Source organism: Orcinus orca, chromosome 8, assembly GCF_937001465.1.
Source record: "Orcinus orca chromosome 8, mOrcOrc1.1, whole genome shotgun sequence".
Lineage (NCBI taxonomy): Eukaryota > Metazoa > Chordata > Mammalia > Artiodactyla > Delphinidae > Orcinus > Orcinus orca.
Window position 1 is genome coordinate 82009067 of NC_064566.1, and position 12868 is coordinate 82021934.

Here is a 12868-nt window from a genome sequence, read left to right on the forward strand (position 1 = left end):
TTTTCTGACCACAACGCCATGAGACTAGATATCAATTACAGGAAAAGATCTGTAAAAAATACAAACACATGGAGTCTAGACAATACACTACTTAATAATGAAGTGATCACTGAAGAAATCAAAGAGGAAATCAAAAAATACCTAGAAACAAATGACAATGGAGACACAACGACCCAAAACCTGTGAGATGCAGCAAAAACAGTTCTAAGGGGGAAGTTTATGGCAATACAAGCCCACCTAAAGAAGCAGGAAACATCCCGAATAAACAACCTAACCTTGCACCTCAAGCAATTAGAGAAAGAAGAACAAAAAAACCCCAAAGCTAGCAGAAGGAAAGAAATCATAAAAATCAGATCAGAAATAAATGAAAAAGAAATGAAGGAAACAATAGCAAAGATCAATAAAATTAAAAGCTGGTTTTTTGAGAAGATAACCAAATAGATAAACCACTAGCCAGACTCATCAAGAAAAAAAGGGAGAAGACTCAAATCAATAGAATTAGAAATGAAAAAGGAGAGGTAACAACTGACACTGCAGAAATAAAAGAGATCATGAGAGATTACTACAAGCAACTCTATGCCAATAAAATGGACAATCTGGAAGAACTGGACAAATTCTTAGAAATGCACAACCTGCCAAGACTGAATCAGGAAGAAATAGAAAATATGAACAGACCAATCACAAGCACTGAAATTGAAACTGTGATTAAAAATCTTCCAACAAATAAAAGCCCAGGACCAGGTGGCTTCACAGGTGAATTCTATCAAACATTTAGAGAAGAGCTAACACCTATTCTTCTCAAACTCTTCCAAAATATAGCAGAGGGAGGAACACTCCCAAACTCCTTCTACGAGGCCACCATCACCTTGGTACCAAAACCAGACAAGGATGTCACAAAGAAAGAAAACTACAGGCCAATATCACTGATGAACATAGATGCAAAAATCCTCACCAAAATACTAGCAAACAGAATCCAACAGCATATTAAAAGGATCATACGCCATGATCAAGTGGGGTTTATTCCAGGAATGCAAGGATTCTTCAATATACGCAAATCTATCAATGTGATAAACCATATTAACAAATTGAAGGAGAAAAACCATATGATCATCTCAATAGATGCAGAGAAAGCTTTTGACAAAATTCAACACCCATTTATGATAAAAAACCCTGCAGAAAGTAGGAATAGAGGGAACTTTCCTCAACATAATAAAGGCCATATATGACAAGCCCACAGCAAACATCATCCTCAATGGTGAAAAACTGAAAGCATTTCCACTAAGATCAGGAACAAGACAAGGTTGCCCACTCTCACCACTCTTATTCAACATAGTTTTGGAAGTTCTAGCCACAGCAATAATAGAAGAAAAGGAAATAAAAGGAATCCAAATCGGAAAAGAAGTAAAGCTGTCACTGTTTGCAGATGACATGATCCTATACATAGAGAATCCTAAAGATGCTACCAGAAAACTACTAGAGCTAATCAATGAATTTGGTAAAGTGGCAGGATACAAAATTAATGCACAGAAATCTCTGGCATTCCTATATACTAATGATGAAAAATCTGAAAGTGAAATCAAGAAAACACTCCCATTTACCATTGCAACAAAAAGAATAAAATATCTAGGAATAAACCTACCTAAGGAGACAAAAGACCTGTATGCAGAAAATTATAAGACACTGATTAAAGAAATTAAAGATGATACAAATAGATGGAGAGATATACCATGTTCTTGGATTGGAAGAATCAACATTGTGAAAATGACTCTACTACCCAAAGCAATCTATAGATTCAATGCAATCCCTATCAAACTACCATTGGCATTTTTCACAGAACTAGAACAAAAAATTTTGCAATTTGTATGGAAACACAAAAGACCCCGAATAGCCAAAGCAATCTTGAGAACGAAAAAAGGAACTGGAGGAATCAGGCTCCCTGACTTCAGACTATACTACAAAGCTACAGTTATCAAGATGGTATGGTACTGGCACAAAAACAGAAAGATAGATCAATGGAACAGGAGAGAAAGCCCAGAGATAAACCCATGCACATATGGACACCTTATCTTTGATAAAGGTGGCAGGAATGTACAGTGGAGAAAGGACAGTCTCTTCAATAAGTGGTGCTGGGAAAACTGGACAGGTACATGTAAAAGTATGAGATTAGATCACTCCCTAACACCATACACAAAAATAAGCTCAAAATGGATTAAAGACCTAAATGTAAGGCCAGAAACTATCAAACTCTTAGAGGAAAACATAGGCAGAACACTCTATGACATAAATCACAGCAAGATCCTTTCTGACCCACCTCCTAGAGTAATGGAAATAAAAACAAAAATAAACAAATGGGACCTAATGAAACTTCAAAGCTTTTGCACAGCAAAGGAAACCATAAACAAGACCAAAAGACAACCCTCAGAATGGGAGAAAATATTTGCAAATGAAGCAACCAACAAAGGATTAATCTCTTAAATTTACAAGCAGCTCATGCAACTCAATAACAAAAAAACAAACAACCCAATCCAAAAATGGGCAGAAGACTTAAATAGACATTTCTCCAAAGAAGACATACAGACTGCCAACAAACACATGAAAGAATGCTCAACATCATTAATCATTAGAGAAATGCAAATCAAAACTACAATGAGATATCATCTCACATCAGTCAGAATGGCCATCATCAAAAAATCTAGAAACAATAAATGCTGGAGAGGGTGTGGAGAAAAGGGAACACTCTTGCACTGCTGGTGGGAATGTGAATTGGTTCAGCCACTATGGAGAACAGTATGGAGGTTCCTTAAAAAACTACAAATAGAACTACCATATGACCCAGCAATCCCACTACTGGGCATATACCCTGAGAAAACCAAAATTCAAAAAGACTCATGTACCAAAATGTTCATTGCAGCTCTATTTACAATAGCCCGGAGATGGAAACAACCTAAGAGCCCATCATCGGATGAATGGATAAAGAAGATGTGGCACATATATACAATGGAATATTACTCAGCCATAAAAAGTAACGAAATTGAGCTATTTGTAATGAGGTGGATAGACCTAGAGTCTGTCGTACAGAGTGAAGTAAGTCAGGAAGAAAAAGACAAATACCGTATGGTAACACATATATATGGAATTTAAGAAAAAAAAATGTCATGAAAAAGCTAGGGGTAAGGCAGGAATAAAGACGCAGACCTCCTAGAGAACAGACTTGAGGTTATGGGTAGGGGAAGGGTGAGCTGTGACAGGGCGAGAGAGAGTCATGGACATATACACACTAACAAACGTAGTAAGGTATATAGCTAGTAGGAAGCAGCCGCATGGCACAGGGATATTGGCTCTGTGATTTGTGACAGACTGGAGGGGTGGGATAGGGAGGGTGGGAAGGAGGGAGACGCAAGAGGGAAGACATATGGGAACATATGTTTATGTATGACTGATTCACTTTGTTATAAAGCAGAAACTAACACACCATTGTAAAGCAATTATACCCCAATAAAGATGTTTAAAAAAAAAAAATACCTGTATATAAGCAGTCACAAGACATCCACTTCAGGTACAGACTGAAAGTGCAGGGATGGAAAAATTTATTCCATGCAAATGGAAATCAAAGAAAGCAGGACTAGCAATACTCATAGCAGACAAAATAGACTTTAAAATAAAGACTGTTATAAGAGACAAAGAAAGACACTACATAATGATCAAGGGATCATTCCAGGAAGAAGACATAATGATTGTGAATATGCATCCAAAGTAAGAGCACTTCAATATATGAGGCAAATGCTAACAGACATAAAAGGGGAAATTGACAGTAACACAATAACAGTGGGGGACTTTAACACCCCACTTTCATCAATGGACAGATATTCAAGACAGAAAATCAATAAGGAAACACAGGTCTTAAATGACACATTAGACCAGATGGACTTAATTGACGGTTATAGAGCATTCCATCCCAAAGCAGCAGAATATGCATTCTTCTCAAGGGCACATGGAACATTCTGCAGGATTAATCATATGTTGGGCCACAAAGCCAGAATCGGCAAATTTAAGAAAATTGAAATCATATCAAGCAATTTTTCTGACCACAACTCTGTGAGATTAGAAATCAACTACAAGAAAATAAAAACTGTAAAAAAACACAAACATATGGAGGCTAAACAATATGTTACTAAACAACAAATGGATCACTGAAGTAATCAAAGAGGAAATCAAATGAGAAAGAAAGCATGATGATCCAAACCTATGGGACACAGCAAAAGAAGTACTAAGGCAAAAGTTTATAGCAATAAAATCTTACCTTAGGAAACAAGAAAAATCACAAGTAAACAATCTAAACTCACACCTAAAGGAACTAGAGAAAGAAGAACAAAGAAAACCCAAAGTTAGTAGAAGGAAAAAAATCATAAGGATCACAGCTGAAATAAGTGAAATAGAAAGAAAGCAAACAACAGAAAAGATCAATGAGACTAAAAGCTGGTTCTTTGAAAAGAAAAACAAAATTGATAAACCTTTAGCCAGACTCATCAAAAAAAAAAAAAAAGGTGTGGGGGAGAGGACTCAAATCAATGAAATTAGAAATGAAAAAGAGGAAGTTACAATGGACACCACAGACATAAAAAGGATCATAAGAGACTACTACCAGAAACTATACACCAACAAAATGGACAACTGAGAAAAAATAGACAAATCCTTAGAAAGGTACTAACTTCTGAGACTGAACCAGGAAGAAATAGAAAAATATGAAGAGAATAATCACAAGTACTGAAACTGAAACTGTGATTAAATAACTTCCAGTAAATAAAAGTCCAGGACCAGATGTTTTCACAGGTGAATTCTAATCAACATTTAGAGAAGAGATAACACCTATCCTCTGAAACTATCCCAAAAATTTCAGAGGAAGGAACGTTCCCAAATTCATTCTATGAGGCCACTATCTCCCTGATACCTAAACCAGACAAAGATATCACAAGAAAAGAAAATTACAGCCCAATATCACTGATGAACATCAACACAAAAATCCTCAGGAAAATACTAGAAATCTGGATCCAATAATACATGTAAAGGATCATATAACATGATCAAGTGGTATTTATCCCTGGGATGCAAGAATTTTTCAATATCCACAAATTAATCAGTGTGATACACCACCTCAACAAATTGAAGAATAAAAAACCTTATGATCATCTCAATAGATGCAGAAAAATCTTTTGACAAAAATTCAACACCCATTTATGATAATAGCTCTCAGGAAAGTGGGCATAGAGGGAACATACTTCAACATAATAAATGCCATATATGACAAACATACAGCTAAGATCAGAAAGAGAAATTAAAGAAACAATCCCATTTACCATCACATTACAAAGAATAAAATACCTGGGAATAAACCTACCAATGGGACAAAAGACCTGTTCTCCAAAATCTATAATATGCTGATGAAAACACCTGAAGATGGCAGAAACAGATGTTAAGATATACCATGTTCTTAGATTGGCAGAATAAATATTGTCAAAATGACTATACAATCCAAGGCAATCTACAGATTCAATGCAATATCTATCAAATTACCAATGGCATATTTCTCAGAACTATAAAAAAATATTAAAATTTGTATGAAGACACAAAAGACCCTAAATATCTAAAGCAATCCTAAGAAAGAAAAACAAAGCTGGAGGAATCAAGCTCCTTAACTTCAGATTGTACTACAAAGCTACAGTAATCAAAACACTATGGTACTGGCACAAAAACAGAAATATATGTCAATGGAACTGGATAAAATGCCCAAAAATAAACCCAAGTGCTTAAAGTCAATTAATCTACAACAAAGGAGGCAAGACAATGGAGGAAAGGCAGTCTTTTCAGTAAACAGAGCTAGGAAAAGTGGACATCTCCATGTAAGAAATGAAATTAGAACATTCTTTAATACCATACACAAAAATAAACTCAAAATGGATTAAAGACTTAAATGTAAGACCAGATACTATAAAACTCTCAGTGGAAAACATAGGCATAACACTCTCTGAAATAAATCAAAATAAGATCTTTTATATCCACCTCCTAGAGTAATGGAAATAAAAACAAAAATAAACAAATTGGACCTAATTAAACTCAAAAAGTTTTGCACAGCAAAGGAAACCATAAATAAAATGAAAGACAACCCACAGAATGGGAAAAAATATTTGCAAATGAAGCAACAGACAAGAGATTAATATAAAAAAATTACAAACAGCTCGTGTGACTTAATATAAAATAAACAAGCAATACAATCAATAAATGGGCAAAAGATCTAAATAGACATTTCTCCAAAGACTTACAGATGGCCAAGAAGAAAATGAAAAGATGCTCGACACTGCTAATTATTAGAGAAATGCAAATCAAAACTTCAATGAGATATCACCACACACCAGTCAGAATGGCCATTACCAAATATCTACAAACAGTAAATTCTGGACAGGGTGTGGAGAAAAGGGAAGCCTCCCACACTGTTTGTGGGAAAGTATTAAATGGGTACAGCCACTATGGAAAACAGTACGGAGATTTCTTTAAAAACTAATAATAGAGCTAGCATATGATCCAGCAATTACACTCCTGGACATATATTTCAAGAAAAACATGGTTCAAAAGTATACACACACAGCAATGTTTATTTCAGCGCTGTTTGTAATAGCCAAGATATGGAAGCAACCTACATGTCTATCAACAGAGGAATGGATAAAGATGTGGTACCTGTATATAATGGAATATTACTCAGCCATTTAAAAGAATAAAATAATGCCATTTGCAGCAACATGAATGGACCTAGATATTATCATACTAAGTGAAGTAAGTCAGACACAGAAAGACAAATATCGTATATCACTTACATGCAAAATCTAAAAATAATGATACAAATGAACTGATTTACAAAACAAACAGACTCACAGACTTAGAGGATGAATTTATGGTTACCAGAGGGGAAAGCTAGGGGAGAGGGATAGATTGGGAGTTTGGGATTGACATATACACACTGCTGTATTTAAAATAGATAACCAGGAAGGACCCACTGTATAGCACAGGGAAGTCTGCTAAATACTCTGTAATAACCTAAATGTGAAAATAATTTGAAAAAGAATATGTACATGTATAACTGAATCACTTTGCTGTACACCTGAAACTAACACAATATTGTTAGTTAACTATACTCCAATATAAAATAAAAAATTTTAAAAAGAATTAGATTGATTAACACACTGTTGATCAAATACACTGAGGACTGGGAATTGGTTAATGTATTTAGCAATGTGCAAGTTATTTGTTACTTTGAGAATAACAAATAGAAGAATGGGCATGAAAACCTAATTGAAATGGGTTCAAAAGTGAATGGAAGGAGAAGAAATGGGGTATAGGCAACTCTCTCAGAGTTTTGTTATATGTAACACAGCACAATGCCTCAGTAAAAAGCTTCCCCCTCTCCGTGGTGGAAATGGGATCCAACCAAATCAGCTGTCCTGACTGATATAGGCTTCTTCTTCTTAAGAAAAGGACGAATGTCATAGAAATTTCAGCAGCAATTCATTTTGTGAAGTCTTGGAAGACAGAAAATATAATCACACTAACACTTGAGAAATAACACTTTTCTTTAAAAATGAAGAGGGTTATCTATCTGTTAATTTCAATTCATTCATATTGACACCAGATGGTCTTATAATAAACTATTCCTTTACTCTCTATATAGGTGAGGCAAGCCAGTCCTAAGTAGTAGTAGTAGTAATAATATTAATATTAGAAGAAGAAAAAGAAAATTCCTTGTCTAATCTTAAAATATTTTTTGTACATATGAAATAAGCACTATTGTCAAGGTAATTGATTTTTGACTATCTGAAATACAGAAACAATAAAATCAGTGTATTGGGTTGAAATTCAAATGTAATCTGTCATTGTTATTATCAAATATGCAAAGCTTTACCAGAAATCAAAGTAAAAGCCCCTAAATATATGTTTAGTATTCAGAAATCAGTCTTCAGATCATAGTACTTAAACTGATCAAAATAACCAGAACTTGATAGTATAGGAATAATTAATTTGATAATTATAATCACTTATTTGGATTAATGATGTTGTGATTTCATCAGTTTTAAGCAAGGAGAGATTTTGAAGGTTGAAAGAAATAATTAATAGATTTTGATCAATTCAGTCATGCTATCAACTGTCAGCAGGATGTACAAAATACAGATTTTTGCTATCATTGTCAATATAGTTGCTTTCCACATGATTTATTTAATAGTAATGCCACATTTAAAAATTTCAAAATCTGTAAGATCATGTGTTATGTTATAGTATTTGTCAACTTTCTTTCTAGATAAATAAAAGTTTTGGTTTTAGTGTATATAATTCCTAACTCTTCACAAGTCAATGTTTTACTTCTCTTGAGACTTAAGATTTTTTGCCCAAGAACTAAGGACTGTTACATCCTTGAAAATACCATATAATGTGTACTTAAGACTAAATGGCTTCTCTTTCACATTCTCCTATCCATTATCTGAAGGAAAATGGAACAAAGTTGAGCCAGTTTTCCTTTCCTTTTGAATGCCTAGGTTGAATTCTCTGAAAACTTGTATGCATTTAAAGGGAGGTTAGACTCAAGCCCCTGTAATACCAAGGTGGGTTTAAAGTAACAGTTGTCAGTATTTAAACGTTTCCTTCCAGGAACGGAAAGCAAGAACCCAACTCCACACCCCTCAGAGAAATTGATTTATTATCAGCATAAATTCTTGGCTTTGCCAGTATTGAATTTCAGATTATTAAATAAGCAACATCACAGTTAGATGGTTTGTACAGAAAATGTATAGGGCAATAGAAAAAGTGAGCCATTTGGTATGGTCCCTGCTAGTTTACAAAATGTGTGATCTATACGAAATAAATAGGAATGGAAAAATAAATGTAGTATGCATATGGAGTTAAATTATGTTTGTGTGTGTGTGTGAGGGTAATATACCAATTATTAAGTATCTTTTACCAAATACCTACTTTTCTAAAGTTGAACATATCTATGCATTTGATTTTTCTCAATTTTTATAGAAAAAAATGATATTGTATTATTTTTTCAAGCAACTGAAAATCCAAGCGAAAGAAAATGTTCCCTTCTTACAATGGATGCACACCAAAATTACAAGTATTTACAAAGCAACTATCCATGAAAACAAGCTGAGACTAGCAGAAAAGATTTTCCGCAGCCAAAGATATAAAAGAGGAACCACAACTAGAAGTGTGGGAGAAGACGACCCACACCCCTGGATAGGCAATGCTCAAATGAGAGGAATCACAATTGCAGAGGTTCTTCACAAGGAATGGTGAGTCTCAACCCCACATCAGGCTCCCCAGTCCAGGGTTCCTGCACAGGGAAGAAGAGTCCCTAGAACATTTGGCTTTAAAAGACAGTGGGGCTTGCATGTGGGAGAGACAGAGGACTATATGACACAGACACTCTGCTTTTAAAAGGCATGCACAAAATCTCACATGCTCTGAATCCCAGCACAGAGGAAATAATTTGAAAGGAGTCTGGGTCAGACCCATTAGTTGACCTTGGAGAACGACTTGGAGAGGCAAGAAGCTACTAGGACTCCCACTGGAGACATAAACACTAGTGGCAGACATTTTTGGAAGCTTGTTCTACCATGAGGACACTGGTGCTGACAAAGCAACTTTTTTTTCTTTTTCTTTTTGTCTGTGTTTGATCTTCCTTGCTGTGCGCAGGCTTCTCTCTAGTTGAAGCGAACAGGGGCTACTCTTCATTGTGGTGTGCAGGCTTTTCATTGTGGTGGCTTCTCTTGTTGCGGAGCATGGGGTCTAGGCGTGTGGGCTTCAGTAGCTGTGGCACGTGGGCTCAGTAGTTGTGGCACACGGGCTTCGTTGCTCTGCAGCATGTAGGATCTTCCTGGACCAAGGCTCAAACCCACGTCCCCTGTATTGGCAGGCGGATTCTTAACCACTGCGCCACCAGGGAAGCCCCAACAGCATCCTTTAAAAGAGTTTATCTGGGGGGATAGTGTCTTCCTTTTCATCAGTGTTTCCAAAACTAACATTCTAGCAGCACTACAGTTGTCCAAAGTGTTACCATTAAGGGAAATTGGGGGAAGGGTACATGGGATCTTGCTGGATTATTTTTTAAAACTGCATGTGACTCCACACTTAAACAAATAGCAGCGGCATCAACTACCATTTATTCATTCAACAGAATTTCTTTTGAACATCTTCTCTGCTGGGGACACAGCAAACCACACAGACAAAACCCTGCCCTCATGGAGCTGGCTCTCTACTGGGGGTTGCCTCAGCCAAAGCTTCACTGGATCAGGATGTTTGTAATTCAAGTTATAAAATACATGCTGATTATGGAAATGTTGATTACAAATTCTGGTCCCCCACAAGGTAGGTCTGATCAGGTTTCCTGGGTTACATGACAAGGCTCGTCGTATTTGTGAAGACCAAGCCTTTTCCCCACGTGGTAAATAAGTGAGTCAGCTCCACTCTGATGTTTAAAATACCTGTAAAAGGTAAAAACTGCTCTATTCAACCCATGCTTGGAAGGTCTAACCCCCTTCTCTTTCATGCTTCTTTGCAACAGGCCAGTGAGAGCGTCCAAGTAGAAAGCTGCGGACACAGTCATTGTCACGGAGATGATGAGGCTGTGATGAATCGCAAATCCCAGCCAGTTGCTCCCAAAGAGGCAGGCTCCTCCCAGCCCTTGCAGCGCCCTCTAGATCCAAGAAAACCGGGAGGAAAATGCAGCCAGCAGAAAGAATGCAGCAGCCCCTGAAGCGCTGAGGCCCCTTCCTCTCCTTTCTGCCCCAGCTCCAGGACTTCCTCCATGATGGCCTCTAACCGCTCGTCCATTGAGACCTACGAATACCTGCTGCCCAAAGGGAGCCACGCGGCAGACTCTCGGGCACCCCCTTCACCTGCGCCCCTCAGGATGTCCCTGGCAGTCCTCATGATGCTGATGATCGTGGTGGGGTTCCTCAGCAACACCGTGGTCTGCATCATCGTGTACCAGAGGCCGGCCATGCACTCCACCATCACCCTGCTGCTGGCCACGCTGGCCTTCTCGTACATCATACTGTCCTTGTGTTTCATGCCCTTCACCGTCGTAACCCTTATCACTGTTTCCTGGCACTTCGGGGACTCCTTCTGCAGTCTCTCGGCTGCGCTCTACTGGTCCTTCGTCCTGGAGGGCGTGGCCATCCTACTCATCATCAGTGTGGACCACTTCCTCATCATCGTCCAGCGTCAGGAAAGGCTGAACCCCCGCAGGGCCAAGGTGATCACCGCCGTGTCCTGGGCTCTGTACTTCTGTGTCTCAACCCTGTTGCTGGGCGACTGGCCGCAGGTGGAGGTGCCAGCGCGGGCACCACAATGCATGCTGGGTTACACCGAGTTGCTGGCCGGCCGCGCCTAAGTGCTGACGCTGGTGGGGGCCGCCTTCTTCGCGACCTTCGCCGTGATGCTCAGCTCCTACCTGGGCATACTGCACACAGTGTGCAAGGACGCCGTGCACGTGCACAACAAGTCCTACAGCCTGGACCTGCAGCTGCCAACCTGCACCGGCCTGCGGCGGCTCCAACAGCAGCAGCAGGTCAGCCTGGACCTGAGCTTCAAAACCAAGGCCTTCACCACCATCCTGATCCTCTTCGTGGGCTTCTCGCTGTGCTGGCTGCCGCACTCTGTCTACAGCCTGCTGTCCCGTGTTCAACTGGAGGTTCTACTGCGGACACACATTCTACACCACCAGCCTCTGCGTCCTAGAGCTCAGCTACCTCAAGTCCGTCTTCAACCCCATCATCTACTGCTGGTGAATCAAGAAGTTCTGTGAGGCCTGTCTGGAGCTGCTGCCTCAGACCTTCCAGATCCTCCCCAAAGTGCCTGAGTGGATCCGGAGGAGAAGCCAGCTGAGCACCATCTACGCATGCACCGAAAACCAGTACCCTGTGTAGGGGAGGGGCAGTTAGCCCCACCCCCACCCCCCATCCCCTGCTGCCCCCCACTCAGCTTCCTGGGACTTCCGTGCAGTCAGCACTTGGTGGGGCCTCTTAAGTACAAAGGGACTTATTTTTCACCAAGTGAGCTGCTTCTCCCAAGTTTGCACCATGAATTATTTTTGTTTCTCGCTGAGGGTCTGATGGAAACTGGATGGTCAAGAAAAAAGGGGAAAGGGGTGGGTGATGAAGGAGTTGGGTCAAACCTTAGGGAGGCAAGGGGATCAGGGAGGGAGGTTGGCTGTGGGGCAGGAGGAAGGCTCTGTCTAAAGAGTTCCCTCAAGACCTGCCTCGGAGGCACCCATTGTGCCATGTTCTGATGTGAGAGATCCAAGTAGGTTCATCGCTGGGTCATCAATCACTACTGGGCACCAGCATTCTTCAGAGGCATTTGTGTCTGTGGCATATGTTGTGGAAACTTGCAAGGTTCTTTACATTGGTCAGATGTGCATTTCAGATGATGCCAAATCACGCTTTCTATAAACCAAAGTCACACGGGAAATAGAGAAGCCCCTGGGCTTTTCAGCTCCCCATGTGACACATGGGAGGCCTTGGTGGATCGAAGCCCAGAGAATGTTCGGGGGCAGCTCAGCTGAAACGATAAGACCACCCCAGTTCACATCCTCAACCCTCCTCCCTGGACCAGCCCACCCGGCCCCTCACCCTGAAGCTTGTCACCTCCCTGCCTGCCGTGACAGCTCCCACCCCTTCTCTCTTTCTCACCTCTGGTCCCCAGCGCCCCCCTTCTCATTTGATCTGTCCCTATGAGCAGGAACCACACTTCTTTTCCTGTGATTCATCTTTTCAGCAAGTACTTGTAGTGACTTGCTTTCAGTCTCAGAAGGGGTCTGGGGCTT

General features: G+C 39.6%; 1 pseudogene; it reads left to right on the top strand.

Moving 5' to 3' along the window:
* Nucleotides 1-10849: 10849 nt before the first annotated feature.
* LOC101272476 (probable G-protein coupled receptor 45) lies at nt 10850-11969 on the top strand (annotated as a pseudogene).
* Nucleotides 11970-12868: the final 899 nt, after the last annotated feature.